The following is a 14,802-nucleotide window of genomic DNA, read 5'->3' on the forward strand; positions in this document are numbered from 1 at the left end:
CCGACGCAGAGCACCAGCAAAAGAAGAAGAAGAAGAAGAAGAGCCAACTTTTCCGTCGTCCCAAGCCCTTCTCATATCATTTTCAGATATCGCGACGCCGTTCTGGAGCACCTACAAAAGAAGTAGGTGAAGAAGAAGAGAAGACAAATTTAAATTTTAGTGTTAGTTTTTAATTTTATCTAATTTAGATTTAGTTTGTTATAAGAAGAAGATATAGGGTTTGTAAATCTATGTTTCATTATTATTTAATTATGTTAATTTTTTATTGTTTAGAATATTTTTTGATTATCTTCTATTTATAAATATTTTATTAATTAGTAAAATATGAGATCATTTTGGTCATATTTAAAAATTTTTAAACTAAAATAAAGTATAAATATTATTTTATTCTATTTTAAAGAAAACAGAGGCCGAATTATCATGCCCAATTAATAACTTTTGCACAATATAATATCATGAAAGAAAGAGCAAAAGTGTCATAATATATATACATATATATATTTATATATACGTACTTGCTGACGCATGTAAATAAATATTTCAGAAGGATTTTGTTTCAAGAAAAAGATACTATAAAATAATTAATAAGGAATATTCACAATCACATTTCTTTTTCAAAATTTTTGATATTATAAAAGTGGAAAGAGGTCGACAGGGCTTCGAGAGGTGGCAAAATAGACAATGAATAATATTATGATAATTCTCATTGTGTAGAAACGGGGATGAACCTCATCCTAGTCATTAATTATATTAAATATGTAAAGTAACATAATTTTTCACTTCAGATGTAGTCTTTTATTTCTTTTTAATTTTTTTTTATGTTGTGAAATTAATATGCCATTATCCTATATATATATATATAGGGGTTGGCTGCACCACCTAGTATATTATAATCATTTAATATATTCTATAAATTTTTAAAAATTTTGAAATAATTTACAGTATCATAACATAAATTTTCATTTGTGTATTTTTTATGTTGTGAAATAAATATGCCATTGTCCTATATATAAATAACCCAATAATATGTCAATCAATACTCAATAATTGTTTTTTCATGTATATATACAAGGAATGATTATAATGCATCTTTTTTTTTTTAATATTGGTGTATTATTTTTTTTATTTTTGGCACCTGGATAAATATAATCTTAATTTTTTTATACGATAGTACATTGTAGTTATTTAGAATATTTTGTAAATTTTTAAGAAATTCTAAATAGTTTACGAAATTGAAAATAGGGTTCAAACTGCCAAATTTTACATGCGAGCACAAAAAATAGGCACGAGGGCAATAGACAGTTTAGACCCTATTTACGGTACCATAATTTATTCAAAATTTCTTAAAAATTTATAAGATATTCTAGATAGCTATAATGTACATTGTTATATAAAAAATTTAAGATTATACATATATATATGGAGGTGAAAAAAAAATAGACTGATATTTAAAAAAAAAATGCATTAAAGTAGGGCTGAGCATTGGGCGGGTTGATCGAGTTACAAGGCATTTTTACCCGTCCAATGTCATAATCGGGTTAGCAAAAGTGACCCGTAACTTGCCCAATTAAGAAAAAAAAAATTTTAACCCGTCCAATAATTTGGGCGGATTGGTCGAGTTAACCCGCCCTAACCAAAATTGTATTTTTTTTTTGCGGGTTGGGCCGGTTGGTCGGGTCAACCCGCCCAAATAAAAGTGGTATTATTTTTTTTTAACATTTTTGTAATTTTTTTCTTTTAAATACTAGTACTAATAGTGTGAAGTTTATATTTTTAAGCTTAAAACAATATTTTAAATTTATAGTAAAAAAATTAAAACAAAACTTAATTAATTTATATATTTATTTGAATATATTAAAAATAATAAATTCTTAATTGGGCGGGTTGATAATTATTTTCAACCCGCCCAATATAATAATTGGGCAGTTTAAATTTTGGTCGGTTTATTCGGGTTGTATTTTTTGGCAGTTTTTTCGGATTGATTTGGGCGATTTATTCAGATTAGGCGGGTTAAGTCCGTCCTTGTGTACATGTTTAGGCGTTGGTTAAACGAAAAAAAAAAAGTCAAATTTGCGTACATGCTTAGAATATTATTAGTCAAATAAAAACTAAAATTAATGGAAGAGAAGTCGTTTACTTAATATATAGAGTGCTCCATTTATTTATTATTATTATTTTGACAAATAAAGTTCTCCATTATGATTCCACAAAGAACTTGACAACCAAGACTCCACCACATAAATAAAGTGAAAATACACAGACGGGTCTACACTACAAAAAACATATAATTTTTTATTTATATAAATATAAATTATATGAAACTATATGGAATGAAAAGAATAATTAGACTTCCTTGTGATGTAAGGCGAAGATATACATAAACATATATATTTATATCAGCATGCAGCACGTTTCATGCACGTGTCACACAATGTGTGGATGGATCTAATTTTATTTATTTTGAAATAGGAAATTTAACTAAGTGCCAAAAAGATAGAACATTATTATATTTAGCATATTTTAGTTGTTTCAAATAAGCAAAAAGTAATGTCAAACTAAATGACATTTTTTTTATTTATCTTATTACTATTAATTTATGAGAATTACTAAGGGATATTATTGTTGTCTAACAACATAATATAAGGAGATATCAGACCGCTATTGATATAATCTAATATCAAGTACCACATATTAAAATTTAATAAGTATTATAGAGAATCACTAACCAATACTTTAAGTGCCAAATAGCAACACTCTTAATTTATTAGTTAACAATTAATCAATAACTATTGTTATCCCCAAAATTTGAAAACGATGACATGGCAATAGAAATGACAAGGAATGGTTGGGTGATTTGGCTTAGGAGTGACTCGGTAGACCAGTGGAGAATGTTGACTGGCCAGTCAAGTGTCATGACCGACCAGGCATGACCTTGTCCGACCAGTCACATGTTTGTCTGCCCAGGCATGACCTTGGCCGACCAGTCATGATAATGTCTAACCGGTCAAGTACATTATTCCCAGTCAAGTGCATATCTGCCCAGTCAAGTGCATGTCTTCCCAGTCAAGAGCATGTCTGCCCAACCAGGTGTATGTCTGCCCAGTGAAAGTTTGGCCGACCAGACTGAATGTGATATGGATCGACTAGATAGAGCAGGGCTACGTCAAGAATCCCATAAACGGCTTTAACAAGAATCGGTCTTGGCATACGCGGGAATCTCTCAGTTTATCCCACAAATATAGTGTTTTGTTATATTTTGAATATTATTGTAAATTAAATATAATGAGAATAATAAAATATCCCGATTATGGGGGATATCATCTATACGATCCTGAGCCTATAAATACAAGGCTTATGGCATCATAAAGAGGACTTTGGAGCTTTTTCGAATTCTAATTTTCTAGAGAGAGAGAGTACTTGTATTTTGAAAGGATTCTTGTATTCTTGTATTTTGGTAATCTGCACTGAAGAAACTCAGTTGACTCAGGTTCATCTGATCTTGAGTGCAGATCTATAATCACAACTCTAAGTGGATTAGGCTATTACCAACACATTAGGGCTAAACCACTATAAAAATCGTCTGTGTCGTTTATTTCTCTTGAAGGGTTTTGTCGTTTGGACGTCTACACGTCGTTGGCCAAAAACGTGGTCAACATTTTGGTGCTTTCATTGAGAGCCTGAAGAGAAAGACAGACGATTCCTGTAGCGTGATAGCGCCTAAGAACACCAATTCGGCCTCCAGGAAGACAGGCTCCTCTAAAGAGCCTACCAGATCAGAAGGTCCAGGCCTACATGACCATGAGACTGAGCCTAGAGTCATGCTCGAGGACGTGACTCCAGAGGTTGAACAACTCCAGGAGGCCATGGGAGCTTTCCAGGATGAAATGGCACAATTCAACGCCAGGCAGGAGGCGTTCGCTGAAGAAATGGCCAGGCAGAAGGCCGCATTTGAGCAGCGAAGACGGGAGATGGACGCTAGGAGTGAGGAGATCCGACGACAGCAGGAGGAGGTCGATAGGCGACATCGCGAGGCTGCACTCGCTCTGGAGGCAGCTACGCAGCTGACCCAGGCCAATGCCCAAGCTACAACACGAGGAGCAGTCAACCCAGAAGCAAGGACCACAGAAGCTGGTCGCAGAAACACTGATAGACCACACTCTCGAGGGCCAAACAGGAGTAGTAGAAACCCACCCGACAGGGAAGACGATGGGGTCCGATCGGGCACTGCCTCAACCCAAAGGGGGAACTCCAGAACCCTCTCAAGGAGCCACCGATCAGAGACTTCCAGATCCGGAAGTCACAAGTCAGGAAGCAAGAAAACTCCACCTGAGCAGGAGCAAAATAAAGCTCCTCGAGGTAAAGAAACTTCACACTTCAAGGATGGAAATGGTCGTGATGAAGCCGATAGTCATCACACTGACCAATCGAAGGAGAAGAATGATAACAACCATCAAGGAGGAAAAGATCGCCCTGCGCAGACAGGAAGGCCGCCACTGCATCCCAACCAGCACAGTGGCAAGGAGCATGTTCCGCATGGCAAGCCTTCTGAAAAAACTCAGAGTACGGTGTTTGATCGGTTAGGAAAGCATACCTCCCAGAAGGATTTAAGAGACGTCATTGCTGATAGAAGAAGGACCGTCCCGGTCGAAGGGCGAGATCTAAACCGACCTACCAGTCAAGTGGAAATACTTGATGATGGTATGTCGGGTAGGAGCAACCGACCAGGCGGTCCCGAGGCGGAGTCCCAAGCAGTGGCCCCAGGCATCCAAGCCCAGCTTGATGCTCTGACAATAGCAGTTCAGGGTCTGTCGAAACGACCCTCTGCGATCGATCCAGATGACCATAGGAGTGGCAGCCCGTTCTATGCTCGAATTAGAGCAGCCCAGCCTCCAGCAAATTACAAAGCGCCGGTACTGCCAGTTTATACAGAAAAGGCAGATCTGATAAGGCATGTAGGGAAATTCGAAGACCAGATGGAGCTGCTCAGAGTGAGTGATGACTATCGGTGCAGAGTCTTCCCTACTACATTGTCCGACATCGCCCAGGAGTGGTATTAGAGGTTTAAGCCAAACTCCATCACTTCTTGGGAAAGTTTCATAAAGGAGTTTTGCAGGCAGTTTAGTGCTGCTCGGACCCCTCCAGTATACGCCAATCACTTGGCAGATATTAAACAAGGGAATGACGAGTCTCTCAAGAACTACATACAAAGGTTCATGAGAAAAGCTAACCGAGCTACTGCAGTTGGAGATGAGGGGAAGATGGTGGAAATTTCTTCTGGCATAATCTATCGGAGTCCTTTGTGGGACAGTATTCACCGCAACCCAATTTCAACGTTGCAACAATTCCTTGACCGGGCAGACAAATATATGAAGTTGGATGATACGATTGAGAAGGGAGAGAAGGGCCTAAACAATCCGAGCGGATCAATTGATCCTCCCAAGAATGGTGGAAATGATCAAAATGGTGGTAAGAAACGTGGGAATAACGGGTCTGATCGAGACAATGAAAAGAAGGCTAAGTCAGGGTCAAACGACAAGCCGACTAAGTATGAACCTCGGTTCACCAATTACACCACTCTTTCAGCGAGCCGAGCGGAGATATATCTCGCAAGTCACCAGGAGGTCCCCTACCGGAAACCCCCACTAATAAAGAAGGAGATGAGTAAGAGAGATATGAATAAGTTCTGTCGTTTCCATGGGGACTATGGTCACGACACGAATGAATGCAATCATCTCAAGGATGAGATAGAGTTTCTCCTCCGATCGGGGAAACTGAAAAAAGTATCGAGCAGAAAAGACCCAAGGAGGGGGAAGTAGCAACAATCCGAGGTTCCAGCGGCAACGATCCCCACCTTTGCAACCTGAGCCCGTGAACTTCATACTAGACACCATATGTGGAGGTCCACATCTAGCTAGGGATAGCAACAAGGCAAGGGAGAGGTATGCTCTCACCCTTCGTCATGAGTTGGATGCAGCATCAACCTCCGAAGTTATGGCTGTGGAGGAGCGGCCTCCGAAGAACCCACGATATGAAAGTGAGTCTCTCACTTTCACTGAAGATGATGCTCGCCATGTGAGATATCCTCATAATGACCCTCTCGTCGTGACAGTCCAAATAGCGAATATGAAGGTGAAGAGATGCTTGGTTGACACAGGGAGTTCTGTGAACATCATTTATAAATCATCCTTTGACAAGATGAAGCTATCTATCAATGACTTGAAGCCAAGCTCTCAAGTCATTTATGGGTTCACTGGAGAAGGATTGTCACCAGCTGGAATGATCAAGTTGCCAGTCACAACAAGGGAGGCTCCCAAGCATGAGACAGTGATGACCGAGTTTTGATAGTTGACTGCCCATCCGCCTATAATGTGGTCATTGGTCGACCACTGCTCACAGCCTTGCACGCAGTAGTCTCAATATAACACCTATCCATGAAGTTCTCGACCAGTGCAGGCATAGGCTATGTCCGAGGAGACCAGAGAGAGGCTAGGGAATGTTATAATGCCTCGGTAGCTAAAGCAAGGAAGGGAGCCAAGGAAAGTAACATGATTGTATGTGCCGAGAGAGAGGAGGTAGACGAGATGGATGTCGACCTAAGTTTTTCAGTCGTAACCGATCAGGAAAAGATGTTAGAAGAGTTAGCCCAAGAAAGCACTCTTGGTTTAAGAGAACAAAAAGCCCTATCCGGTGATGAAATCACCAAATAGGGCGTTGCCCAAAGCGAGGGAAGGGACTTTGATCCTCGCTTTGGGGACTATGAAAGTGAAGTGGGACCGTCTGAGGAATTAGAGGAGGTCCTAATAGATGAGAATGACCTGAACAGAGGGGTCAAAGTTGGAAAAAAGTTGAAGACAGAAGTGAGGGCACAACTGATAGGTTTTTTGCGAAGGAATCAAGATGTCTTCGCCTGGTCTCACAAAGATATGGTGGGTATCTCACCAACTGTGATCAGCCACGTGCTCAACGTGGATGAATGCTAGCCAGCAGTGTAACAGAAGAGGGGATTGCTTGATAAAGATCGAGCAAAGGCTCTCAAGGAGGAGGTAGAGTGACTAAAGGAGAACGGGTTTATAAGGGAAGCATATTACCCTGCCTGGGTTTCAAACCCAGTGTTAGTGCCCAAGCCCAATGGAAAATGGAGGACTTGTGTGGACTTTACTGACCTGAACAAAGCATGCCCAAAGGACTGCTTTCCTTTGCCGAGAATAGACCAGTTGGTAGAAGCAACCTCTGGTCATGAAACATTGTCCTTCATGGATGCATACTCGTGGTATAACCAGATCAGCATGCATCCTCCTGATGAAGAACATACCAGTTTTCGAACAGACATAGGGCTCTACTGCTACAAGGTCATGCCCTTTGGATTGAAGAACGTCGGAGCTATCTACCAGCGTTCGGCAAGAGCATGGAGGTGTACGTAGAAGATATGCTGGTGAAGTCAAAGGAAGCTGAAGGACATGTAGGAGACTTGGAGGAGTGCTTTGCAATACTGAGAAAGTACAGCATGAAGTTAAATCCCCTCAAGTGCTCATTTGGAGTAAGTTCTGGAAAATTTCTTGGGTTTATTGTGAACTTCCGAGGAATAAAGGCAAATCCAGAAAAGATAAGGGCGCTCGCAGAAATGAAGTCTCCGGCCAGAATAAAGGATGTGCAAAGCTTGACTGGGCGGATTGCAGCTCTAAGTAGGTTCATCTCTAAATCGACAGACAAGTGTGTCCCATTTTTTAACCTGCTAAAAGGGAGCAAGAAGTTTGAATGGACGGTAGAATGTGAGCAAGCTTTCCAAGCCATAAAGGAACACTTGGCCCAACCTTCTGTTCTTTCGAAGCCAGTAGATGGAGAAGACCTCTTTATGTACCTAGCAGTCACAGAGCACGCTGTTAGTGCTGCCCTGGTACGAGAAGAAGATAAAGTGCAGCATCCGGTGTACTACGTTAGCAAGCGCTTGATAAGAGCGGAATCCCGGTACCCCATGATTGAGAAGTTGGCCTATTGTCTGGTACTTTCATCACGCAAGTTGCGGCCATACTTCCAGGCACACCCCATTAAAGTCCTTACCAACCAGCCCCTACGTCAAGTCTTGCAAAAGCCGGAGTCGTCTGGTCGATTACTTAAATGGGCAGTTGAATTGGGCCAATTCGAAATCAAGTACCAATCGAGGTCTGCTATTAAGGGTCAGGCTTTGGCAGATTTCATAGCTGAATGTACTGTGATCGCTGAGGTTCCCGACCAGCAAGAGCGTGCCACTGGGCAGAAAGAGGAGCTTCCTACTTGGCAACTATTTTTTGATGGGTCGTCAAACGAGCATCATTCAGGAGCCGGAATTATATTGGTCACGCCAGAGAAACACCGAATTCATTGCGCATTAAGGTTCAGATTCAGTGCTTTTAATAATGAGGCGGAGTATGAAGCCCTCCTAGCAGGCTTGCCCTTGGCTAGGGATGTTCGTGTCCGGTTGGTTGAAGTAAACAGTGATTCCCAATTGGTGGTCTACCAAATCTTAGGGGAATATCAAGCGAGGGGCCTATGCATGATGGCATACTTAAATAAGACCAAGGATCTCCTAGCACAATTCGAGGAGTATACCATTAAGTTGGTACCACGGGAGCAGAACTCTAATGCAGACGCTCTAGCAAAACTAGCTAGTGCTAAAGACGCTGAAACTCTGAATATAGTACCGGTGGAATACGTGGCGGAACCGAGCATTAGCAATCAAGAAGCCATGCCCATCACGATAGTTGACACTTGGATGACACCCATCATTGCTTACCTTGAGCAAGGAACCCTCCTAGATGATCGTAATGAAGCAAAGAAGATTATGAGGCAAGCTGCTCGGTACATTATGATGGATGGGGTGCTGTATAGAAGAGGGTACTCTTTGCCTCTACTCAGGTGCATAACACCCGACCAGTCAAAAAAATTACTAGCTGAAGTGCACGAGGGGTTCTGTGGAGATCACACTAGGGGGCAGAGTCTATCTAAAAATATTTTGCGGCAAGGATTTTTCTAGCCTACAATGAACGAGGATTCTATGGAGTACGTGAAGAAGTGTGATAAATGGCAGAGATTTTCTAAAATGCCAAGGGCGCCTCCGAATGTCTTGAAGCAAATGCAGAGCCCATGGCCTTTTGCAGTATGGGGCATTGATCTGATCGGGAAATTACCCAAAGGGAAAGGAGGAGTACAATTTGCGGTGGTTGCTGTGGATTATTTCCCTAAGTGGACTGAGGCCAAACCACTAGCCACAATCACCTCAAAGAAAGTGTTAGACTTTGTGGTTAAGAATATAATATGTCGCTATGGTCTGCCCAAGAAGATAGTGTCTGACAATGGCACTCAGTTCAACAGTGACATATTTACCGATTTCTACACTCGGCATGGCATCACAAAAAATTTCTCCTCGGTAGCCCATCCACAAGCTAATGGGCAAGTTGAAGCCATAAACAAAACTCTGAAAGATACTCTGAAAAAGCGTCTAGAGCGAGCTAAGGGTGCTTGGGCGGAAGAATTGCCAGAAGTCCTTTGGTCATACAGGACTACTGCCCGAACAGCAACTGGTCATACCCCTTTTTCCTTGGCATATGGGTATGAGGTCATGTTACCTGTGGAAGTAGACCCCCCATCTCATCGGAGAGCCATGTACGACCAGGAGGAGAATCACCAATTGCTAGCTGAATCTTTAGATTCCCCCAAGGAGAGAAGAGAAAAAGCAAGCTTGAAAGTTGTTGCTCATTAGCAAAAGGTGGTGCACTATTTTAATTCCAAAGTCAGAGATCGAAAGTTCCAGGTCGGAGATTTGGTCCTCAGAAAGGTGTTCATCAGAGACCCGGCAGCTAGGGTACTAGGACCAAACTGGGAGGGACCGTATCAAATTGAGCAAGTCTTGCCACCCGGCACTTACAAGCCTGCTCGGTTAAATGGAGAGCTGATCAGGAACTATTGGAATGGTGAGCACTTAAGGAAATATTATCAATGAATACTGCTTACAGAGTAGTAGCTTTGTATCAAGTGCTTAACTTGTTATTTAAGTTTGTTTGTGAACTGGCTATTTGCTAACCAGTCATGTTATGTTGAACAATGTTATTTTGTTTGAGACTCGTAATTAGACACGTTTTGTCCTTTTTTTTTACGAGTAATAAAAGAGATCACACGCAGCGTGGTCGAATCTTGCTACAAATTTTGCATATGTGTTGATTATTCTTGCTTTGGCAGTGTTCAACTGTCATTACAACTTAAAACAAAAAAAAAGGTCTTCTGAATATAAACCGGGCAGTGTTCAACTGGTCGGTATCTATCGGATGAATGACCAACGTTTAAATAGTTGCATGTTTTTGCAGTGGTTAACTGCTGAAATATTTTTGTATATTCTATGTGTTTCGCGAGTAATAGTTGCTCGGACAAATTCGGTCAAGTAGCAAGTGATCAAGGATTTTTCAACCCTCAATCATTTGGGGGGCACATAGGATATACTGCCGTACACTTCAACACAGGCAATAAGAGCACGAGCAAAGATATTTGTTTTTAGGCTGACTTGTAAATCTTTGAAGTCCAAAAAGGCCATTAAGCTAACTTGTTTGACAAAGCTTAAGTAACTTGGAATTTAAAAAAAAAAACAATTTTAAGTTAGAAGCAGATATTCGTATGACAATAAACATTATGCTCATAAAATGTTAAGAGCAATAAGAGTGTGAGAAAGTATACTTAGTATGGACTTATGAAATGAATAGAATTTCTAAGTTAGAAAACTAAGTACTCATGCGAAAATATAAGGCATACATCAGAGTGACTTTGCTATTCACAGTAAACTTATAATGTTTTAAGTCTAAAAAGACTTAGAATGTTTTAAGTTAGCAAAAAAAAAGTAAAGTATAAATGTCAACAGCTCGGCCATACAAGCAAAAGTGCAGTAGCAAAATACAAATACAAAACAAAAGTCTACTAAAGAGCTGGTCGGATGACAGCCTGACTGGTCAAATGGAGGCCTCTCTGGTCGGATGAGGGATCACTGGTCGGCTCTGGCGGGTTGATCAACCCCTTCCTTGGCATCAGCTGCTCTTTCCGGTCGAAATGACAGCGTGGGGGAAACAGATGTAGTGCCGGCAGGATTAGCTGCTTCCTCGGCAGCCCTTGCCTCACATTTCGCAAGCTCCTCCGCCTTGATCTCCTCTGTGAGAAAGTCAAGGTTGAGAGGCTTGTTCAACTTCCACACCTGGTAAAAGCAGTTGAAGCAGATGTCCTCATAGCGAACGAGATCGACTTTTTTCTCCCGCCTTAGCTCCTCATTCTCGCGAGTCAACTCCTCGTTCTCACGAGTCAGCTTCTCCAGTTGATCAGTCAAGGACTTATTGCTTTGAACTTGCTGTTGATTCTCATCAGACAGTTTCCTAAGAGACTCATCCCGCTCAGCCACGGTCCTCTTTGCCTATTCCAGCTTGGATTTGGAGTCTTTCTCCGAAGCAGTTAGAGTCTCCACTTTAGCTTGGGCATTCACTAGTTGATCATTTAGGACCTTGATCAACTCCTTATAATCAACTGCTCAGAGCTGAGCGTGACTGATGGTGATAAGCGACTGCATGGAAAACCGGAGGTTATTAGAAGTGAAAATATTAATAACAAATTGTCTTAAGATAAAACACTTACATTCATCAATTGAGCAAGCCCTCTTCTTAAGACGACTTCAACGTTAAGCCGAGGAAAGGATTTGAAGCTTTGAAGCATTGAAGTATCATGGACAGTCTCCTCGACTAGTTCTTTTCCGAGGCCACTAGCAGTGCGGAGGACCTCACTCGAGCTAGCCGAGCGGGTAGGAATTAGGCTCGCAAAGGGAGGAAGCGAGGAAGGAGTCAATTGCGGGATTACAATCGACCCCTCGGGCTGTCTCCCTTGGCTGGACGGTACTGTCCTCGGGACTTTGCTCGGTGGGGTGGAGCCGCTTCCTTCTCCGGATTTTCTCTTCGGGGCAGGAGGGGCGTTGTAATGCCTAAACATCTCTGAGTTTGCAAAAGAGAAAGCACAAGATTTGTTAGTAAAACAAAAATAACAACAATAAAGTAATATGTGGATGAGTACATTACTACTACTAGACAGTTCTATAAATCCCATATGACTAATTTATTAAAACATCTCACTATGGCTACTAGACCTGAGTTGAGGATTTGGTCGAGGAAGTCGTCCTCGTCGTCGGATGATGAGCTCAAGTCCCTCTCAAGATGGATTGCCTTCCCCTTCCCAGGCTGTGTAGGAATAGCAGGTCTATGCTGGTCCTATGGCTGGGGCTCCCTAATTATGAGATTGCCTGGTCTGCGGGAGTGAGGAGATGGTCCAGGAGAGAACTGGTCAATCACTACCTCAGTGTCAGCGTTAGACTGATCAGTTGCATTATTTTCCTTAGTAGTGCTCTCTACTGTGATGTTTTGGTTACTTGGTAGCAGGCCCACCATCTGAAGATTTTCTATAGTAACCAAATTTTTAACATCCTTCTCCTCAATGCACATGTTGGCCAACTCCTCTGCTCGGTCAAACATGTCTTTTGTGGGCAAAGGTTGCTGGAATGGGCCCGCATGCGTAAAAGCCAGGTTGTTGGCTTTGATGTTCGAGGTGAGAAAATACTCTGTATAGTATTTCCCAGGGTTCGACTTGTGAACGATACCACAAAGGTATTTAACCCCTTTATGCCTGTGAAAGAGGTGGAAGAAACCCGTGTTCTTATGGCTCGAGTTAGTCCTGAAGTCGAATAAGTAATGTATGTCATGAGGAGTAGGCGGATCCCAGCCTTGCAGGAAATACAGGATGAACAGAGCAGACAACGCCTAAATCCCGTTAGGAGTGATCTCGAAAGGGGAGACGTTGAAGTAATCCGCTACTGACCGGAAGAAGGGGTGCAGTGGGATAGTCGCTCTTGCATATATATGGTGCCTCGACCAAGCACAATACGGTCCGCCAGGTCTATTAGCTCTCTGATGAGGGCGCGGACATATTACATTCACCCCTCTCGAGCCCAATGCTTCGATGTGTTTGTCAAACATCCCAGGGTTAAGCTTTGTAGGCTTAACGGTAAACCAAGAAGGTGTTTCCTCTCTTTCCTTTCTTGGTTTTTGGACAGCCAGACGCTGGATGTCGGTAGAAAATTTCTGGGTAATCTTTCTCCGAGGTTTGTTTGGTTTTGGCGTCTGGTGTGGTGGTCTCGAAGAAGCCGCAATTCGGGCCTCATTGCGGTCCACTACCTTTTGTACCGCTCTGCAGGCTACTTGAGGGTCTTGGTCCTGCGGGAGTCTGTTTGACTTTTTTACCCTCATTGTCGTCTGTTCAGCTTGATGAAGGAACTACTCTTCGTGGAGAAAGTATAAAGCTGAACGGGGAAGGATCTTCTTAAAGCAGCGGAGGCGATCCTCAGGAGTGCGACTGGTAGGAGACTTTGACGAGGAGTTGCTGCTTTGAGGGGTGTCGATCGACTGCGGGACGGACGTATCAGAATTCGTGTGGTTGTCACCTCCCCTATAGTCAAAGCGATTCATCTACAAAAAATAAAAATGGGGAGGTGAGTTACCATAAAAATATAAATCAACAGAGTAGTGTTTAATTTTCTACTTCAAAAAAATCTGTCTAAGTAGTAAAATTTTAGCATACAAGAGAAAAAATAAATTTAGTGCCTAAGAGTGCCTAAAAAGTGACCCATGTGCGTGGTGTCCGAACGAACACCTTAGGATGGCCCAGCGTGTGCGAAGTGTGGGGTGTGTCCGAGGAGAATCGAGGCGTGGTGTCCAAGCGGATACCAAGGTTCGAGGGGCGCAAAAGGTGGGCTGGTGCGTGCATCCGACCAGCAGCAGCTCCAAGCATCCGAGGAGCAGAGACGTCCGAGCAGCAGGGGCGTGTCATCTGAGCTGCTGTCGCACATATGTCCGAGGGGCTGCGCCTGGTCCAAAGGGCTGTGTGTGTCCGAGCGGACACTATGTCCGAGGAGCCGAGGGAGGCCGAGTCTAGGTAGCTGCTGTCCGAAGTGTGCATGTCCGAGCGTGAGACCCTAGCCCGAGCCCAAAGCCAAGAGTTCGATCGGACCCTACCACAACCACTCGGACTAAGTCCCATCCGATCAAACTAGAATTTCCAAACAATTCCAAGAATAATGACCAATCGGCCATACCCCAACATACCATAAACCCATTCCGAAAAATAAAGCCCTAAATTCTGTCTAGCACAAACACCATTTCTCATCCAAAACACACAACCACAAGATCAAAATGGGGAATTTGTAAGGTTTTCCAATGTTCTTGAGACCATTCATATCATCAAATACCAATAAACACATACAAGCAATTTAGGTTAACAAACTAATTTTTCTCTAAATTTCTATGAAATTGAAGGAAAAATTGAGTTACCCATAACCTAAACAACATCAAAACAGCCACCAAATACATTGTATCTCTAAGATTCACACATAGATTCAAGAAAAAATTCCCTATGAGGTTTCGGCCATATCATGCATTGTCTTGAAGTTTTGAAAAAAAATAACATAAGTGAAGATGGAGGAGAAGACTTACCCAACCTTGAAAAGCCCTTGAGTTGCTTGAAGAAATGAGAAGCTTTGCGTTGAAGAACCTTGAAGTTTCGGCCAAGAGAAGAACAACTCAAGAGGGTTTCGGCCAAAGGAGCGAAAAGAAAGAAGATGAGAGTTTTTTTTTTGCTTTCTTGTGTGTGTGGAAATGTGAGAGTGCAAGGATCTATTTAAAGGAAAAAAGTGGGAATTACCACTTATTTTTGGACCCTTGGAATTCCTGGGATATTTTTTCTCCCCACGACTATGAG

At 42.1% G+C, this 14,802-nt stretch overlaps 1 pseudogene; it reads right to left on the bottom strand.

Moving 5' to 3' along the window:
* Positions 1-12,524, bottom strand: part of LOC133781867 (isoflavone 3'-hydroxylase-like) — a 36,197-nt pseudogene extending 23,673 nt beyond the window's left edge.
* Positions 12,525-14,802: the final 2,278 nt, after the last annotated feature.

This window comes from Humulus lupulus, chromosome 1 (genome assembly GCF_963169125.1).
Source record: "Humulus lupulus chromosome 1, drHumLupu1.1, whole genome shotgun sequence".
NCBI classification, from domain to species: Eukaryota; Viridiplantae; Streptophyta; class Magnoliopsida; order Rosales; family Cannabaceae; genus Humulus; species Humulus lupulus.